Below are 5,897 nucleotides of genomic sequence, written 5' to 3' on the forward strand. Positions count from 1 at the left end.
CGTGGGGGGGGGGGGGGGGGGAGCGGGTGGCCCGGGGCCTAGGAATGCAGAGCAGAGCCCCGGCCATGCAGGCCCATCTTTGTTAGCTTTGTCACTATGAATATTCTAAATTCTTTATCTGACATTTCCTCGAGTTCCATGGTACTGCCTGCGGATGATGATGGGCTGTTCTTTTCCTTTGGGGGAGAAATTTTCTTGGTTTCCCATATTTCTTGTGCCTCTGCAGTGATTTCTGGTCATCTGACAGATTATACATTACTTTCTACTTTCTTGGAATTAATTCTGAGTGTTAGAGGCATGCAGGTGACCTGCAATATTTCTGCAGTTCTGTTTCCCTGATTCTCATCAAGCAACTTGCACTTTTGTCAGTGGAACTGGACATTTCAAAGGCCTCCCAGTTTCTAAAGAACAGGTGCGCTTAGGCTGAGCTGTGGGATTTCAACTAAGAATTTAGAGGTGTGTGGGAGATGAGCCATGCACTGTGCAGCTCCATATTTATCCCTGCTGCTCACTGTGCAGTTTGTCTTCTCTGATTTTTAGTCATTTGGTGGTATATTCATGTTCAGCTAATTTTCCCAGCACGATTTTCAAGCTATTAGGTCTGGGACTTGAACCATGGTTGGCCATGTGGGAGTCCATTACCTTAACCACTACACCACCTGCTGGTTCTTATACCTCATTTTCTTTATCCATTCATCTGCTGATGGGCATTTAGGCTGATTCTGTATCTTGTGAATAGCATTGCAATAAACATCAGAGTGCTGGGGACAGCAGGTGGTGCCGAGGTTAAGGATCCCACATAGCTGTGAGGTCTGAGTCCTGGATTTAGCACCTTGAAAATTATCCTGGGTGCATGTGCATATGAGCCCAAAAGCCAGAGAGGCGAAGGGATTTTGGTGTGGCCATCTCGAGGGGTGATTCTCACTTCGTCTCTCTCTCTGGTGAGCACATGTGCCCTAGGTGCAAACAAAATTGGAGGGCAGATATCTTGAAACATAGTGATTTCCTTTTTTTTTTTTTTTGCTATAGGGCATATGCTCTTGCCAGAGAGACAGACAGAAAGTGCGAAATCAACCTCCAGGGGGTTTGGCCACACCACAATCCTTTCTCTATTCTCCTCTCAGGATTTTGGGCATGCATGCACATGCACCCAGAATGAGTTTTAAGCTGCTGGGTCTGAGACTCAAACTGTGGTAGACTGTGTGAAAGTCAAGCAACATAATCATCATACCATCTGTTGGTCACACTTTTTGATTTCCTTTGCTTTTTAGTAATTCTACTTTAGGAATTCTGAGGAACTGCCACATTTTCCATAATTGCTAGAGTAACTTATATTCCTACCAACAGTGTAAAAATTTTATTTATTTATTTATTTAGAGAGGTGTTTGCTATAGGGCACATTGCTTGCTCAAGACACAGAGAGAGACAGAGAGACAGGAAGCAAGAAATCACCCCCTGGGGGGATGGTCATGCCACAATCCTTTCTCCTCCACTTTCCTCTCAGAATTTTGGGCATGCGTGAACACATGGCTGGAGTGTTTTAAGTCACTGGGTCTGGGACTCAAACTGTGGTTGACCACATGGGAGTCTGGCAATGTAACCATTATGAAATCTGTTGGTCCCAAGTTTTATTCTATTTTTTTAATTCTAAAATTTTCTTTTAAAAAAACATTTGCTATAAGGTGTGTACTATCATTGGAGAGAGACTAGAAGGGGAGAGAGAAAGCATGCCCCAGGAGAATGAGTATACCACAATCCTCTCTCCTCCATCCTCCTTTCAGGATTTTCAGCATGCTTGCACATGCACCTGGTGTGTATTTTCAGCTGCCAGGTCTAGGACTTGAATTGCACAATTGGCCATGTGAGATCCAGCTGCCTTAAACTCTACTCCACCTAGGTGGCCCCCATTTAAAAAAAAATTTTGTATTTTATTACCAAGAGTTTCTGGGTTTTTTTTGAGAGGTTTTTGCTAGAGGGCACATGTGCTCGCCAGACAGAGGGACAGAGAGACAGAAAGTGAGAAATCACCCCCCAGGGGGGATGGCCACGCCACAATCCCTTCTCCTCCGTACTCCTCTTGGGATCTTGGGCATGCACACACATGCGCCTGGTGTGAGTTTTAAGCCACTGGGTCTGGGACATGAACCACGGTCGACTACATGGGAGTCCAGCGGCATAGCCATTACACTAACTGCTGGTCCCGAGTTTCTGGGTTTTGTGAGACTTAAATTTTTTTTTCATTTAACTATATTCATTATTGTTCATCAAATAACTTTTTTTTTTAAGAGAGATTTTTGCTATAGGGTGTGTGGTGGCTGGGGTGGGGAGAGGAGAGGAAGAGAAAGAAATCACAGTCTAGTGGTGATAATTATGCTGCAATCCCTTCTCCATTCTCCTCTTGAGATTTTGGGCATGCATGCACATGCACCTGGTGTGCTTTAGTTTCCCGGTCTAGGACTTGAACTGCAGTTGACTACATGAGAGTTGAGTAACGTAACCATTATGCCATCTGCTGCTCTCATATGAAAGAATTTTTTTTTATCATGATTATTTTAACATCTTTGTCAAATAAGTCTAACATCTCTGTCATCTTGGTATTGGCATCTACCTTAGTCTGTTCAGGCTACTATAACAGAATCCTCAAATCCGAGTTATTTACAAAAGACGGAAATTTCTCATAGTCCTAGTGGCTGGGAAGTCCAAGATCCAGGCACTGGCAGAGGCAGTGTTCAGTCAGTATACTTCCTGGATCATAAATGGGCATATTTTCACTGTGTCCTCACATGGCAGAGGGGCTAGAGAGCTCTCTGGAGCCTTTTTATAGGGTATCAATCCCACTCATGAGGACTCCATCCTCATTACCTAATAACTTCCCAAGGACCCACCTCCTAATACCATCATCTTGAGAGTAAAGTTTCAACATATGAGTTGGGGTGGGGCCACAGATATTCCAGCTACAGCAGGGTCTGTTGCTTGTTTTTTTTTCCATTCAGTTTGAGATTCTCCTGGTTCTTGGGATGACAATTGATTTTCAATTGAAACCTGAATATTTATGTGTTTTAAGACTCTGGGTCTCATTCAAAGTTTCTGCTTTAACTGGTTCTTTCTGGCACTGCTCCTGCCTATTACTACCAAGTGGAGGTGTAAGACCAGGTTGCCTGCTTGGCCTCTGCTGACACCCAGGGGGAGAGGCTCCCCATTATTGCTGGATGGGTTTGGAAGTCCATCTCCCCATATGGTCTCCACTGACACTATGGGCTGGGATAAAAGTCCCAGCTCTTTTTTGGCCTTGGCACCCTCATGGCTGGGATGTTGGGGTGCTCCACTAAGACACATGAGGATAGAAATCCTCACTCAGACCTTGCTGGCATTGTGTAGAATGGGGCCAAAGTTTTTTTTCTCTGTGGTGTTTGGCTGGAGCAATTGTGTTATTATCTGCTAAGGTTTGGGTCTGTGTGTTATAATTTGGTCATGGATGCAATAACATTACATTACCAGCATAGGCTATTACTTCACAGACTGAGGCTGCATGGCAGGATGGATTGTGCCCATAGTCTAAGCCACTCAGGAGGCTGAGATAGGGGAATCTGAATGCAGTGACACTGACTTTAAAAAACAAAACAAAACAGAAACCAAAATGCAGTAGGGGGTGCCTTCCAGAACAAAGGAAGATAACTTGGGGCACACTTGGAATTTAAGTATGCATGTGTAACCTGTAGTGACCTTGTGGCCTGTCTCCACAGCAACTTAGCAACTCTAAGTCTATGTATGTCTGAGTATCTAATAGCCCAGTAGCCCAGTGCATACCTGCATAATTCTATAGCAACCTTATCACGTTACTTCATATGTTAGCCAATCAAAGTATTTAAACGTGTGTATAACCATATTAGCAGGGACAGAGACTAAAATGAATAAATGGAGGGACCCCCCGGAAATTCAGGGCTCAGGCTTTGGATGCGAATTTGCTGAGCCAGTGTTAGCACACTAATTAATCGCTGTTTCCCTGCAAAAGCTTTAGTGTCCTCTCCTTCTCTCTTGCTGAGTATCTTGCAACAAAAGCATTTGGTTCCTTCCTTCAATAATACCTAACTAGTACACAACCTTATACAAATCAATTATATCCACAGTAATTTTTTTTTTTTTGAGAGGTTTTTGCTATAGGGCACATGTGCTCTCCAGAAAGACAGAGACAGAGAGACAGAAAGCAAGAACTCATTCTCCAGGGGGTATGGCCACACCACAACCCCTTCTCCTCCATTCTCTTCTCAGGTCTTGGGCACGCACGCACACGCACCCTGGGTGAGTTTAAGCCACTGGGTCTGGGATTCGAACTGTGGTCAACTACATGGGAGTCCAGCGACACAGCCATTATGCCAACTGCTGGTTCCCCACTGTAATTATTTTATGTATAAAACAATAGTAGTATACAATTTCCAGGAATGTACTGATAATTAAATATGATCCTTTCTGTTAAGTGTTTAGAATAGTGTATGGCACAAAGCAAGCAAGTTATCCTTTTTTTTTTTTTTGAAGAGGTTTTTGCTATAGGGTGCGTGCTCTAGCCAGAAAGACAGAGAGAGACAGATAGAATACAAGAAATCACCCCCAAGGGGGATGGCCATGCCACAATCCCTTCTCCTTCATTCTCCTCTCTGGATCTTGGGCACGCAGCACACACGCCCGGCATGAGTTTAAGCCACCAGGTCTGGGACTCGAACCGCGGTTGTTTACATGGGAGTTCAGCGACATAGACATTACGCTAACTGCTGGTCCTGAGTAAGTTATTGTTTAGTTGGTAAGAACCATTATAATTTGGGCCAGCAGGTGGGGTGGTTAAGGCGCTGGACACTCCCACATGGCCAACCACAGTTCGAGTCCCAGAACTGGTGGCTTGTTTTCTCACATTCCTTCTCTGTGTGTCTGTTTTTCTCTGGTCAAATGAAAATAAATGAATGAATAAATAAAGTTAAATAAATAAATATTTTAAAAAAACACTCTATTTAAAGAACGCATTCTACACTTTGTTAGGTGTATGAAGTAACTCTTCAAAGACAAGAAACTTACAATTTTTGCCACTGGAAAGGGTAACGAGGCGTTAGTTGAACGGAAGAAAAACTTCCCAGTACACAGCCTAGAAAAATCCACTTAATTTGAAACTACTATTGGGGCCAGCAGGTGGCGCGGTGGTTAAGGTGCTGGGCTCCGATAAGGCTGACTGCAGTGTGCTTCCTGGACCTGGCGGTATGCTTCCTTTCTCTCTTTCTGTCTGTCTCTGGTGAGCATGCGTACCCCGTGGCAAATGAAAATAAAAGAAAAATAAAATTAAATAGTCCTTTAAAAATACTACTAGTAATATAAAGCTAGTAATAGTCATAGATGAGGCATCAAAGTAAAACAGACAGGCTTACAGAAAACTTTCATTCTCAATCCATCCCCTATCACAGGCCTACATACGTACTTGGACTTTCCCGTGCCTATTTTCAGATACGAAAGTATTGCTCCCCTACGTCTACGCGAAGACTGCAAGCTCTCCTCATTGTTTGGCACCTGCCTTTTCAGGCATACTCCCGTTGTCAAGCGTATCTCCCATCGGCTGTTCTACAAAGTATAAATACATATGCATAAATAGTCCCGCTCAACGCCCACGCCTCCCCAGGCCCGCGCGCTCCCAGAGCCCCCTTCGCGGGCTGTTTCCGGCAATGCCTGTTCGAAAGCCCAGGCCGAAGCCACGCCCACTCCCCCATCTTGCCCTCCGGACGGGCGGCTGGGCGCCGGGCTCGACGGGCGGCGCCTCAGGCAGCAGGGCGGGCAGCCCGGCCTCCAGCGCGCCGCGGGCCTCGGAGGACCCCAGCGACGGCCTTGGCATAGGACCGGGCGGACGCGGCGGCCGCCAACGG

Source organism: Tupaia chinensis, unplaced genomic scaffold (assembly GCF_000334495.1).
Source record: "Tupaia chinensis unplaced genomic scaffold, TupChi_1.0 Scaffold147282_1, whole genome shotgun sequence".
In the NCBI taxonomy this organism is placed as follows: Eukaryota; Metazoa; Chordata; class Mammalia; order Scandentia; family Tupaiidae; genus Tupaia; species Tupaia belangeri.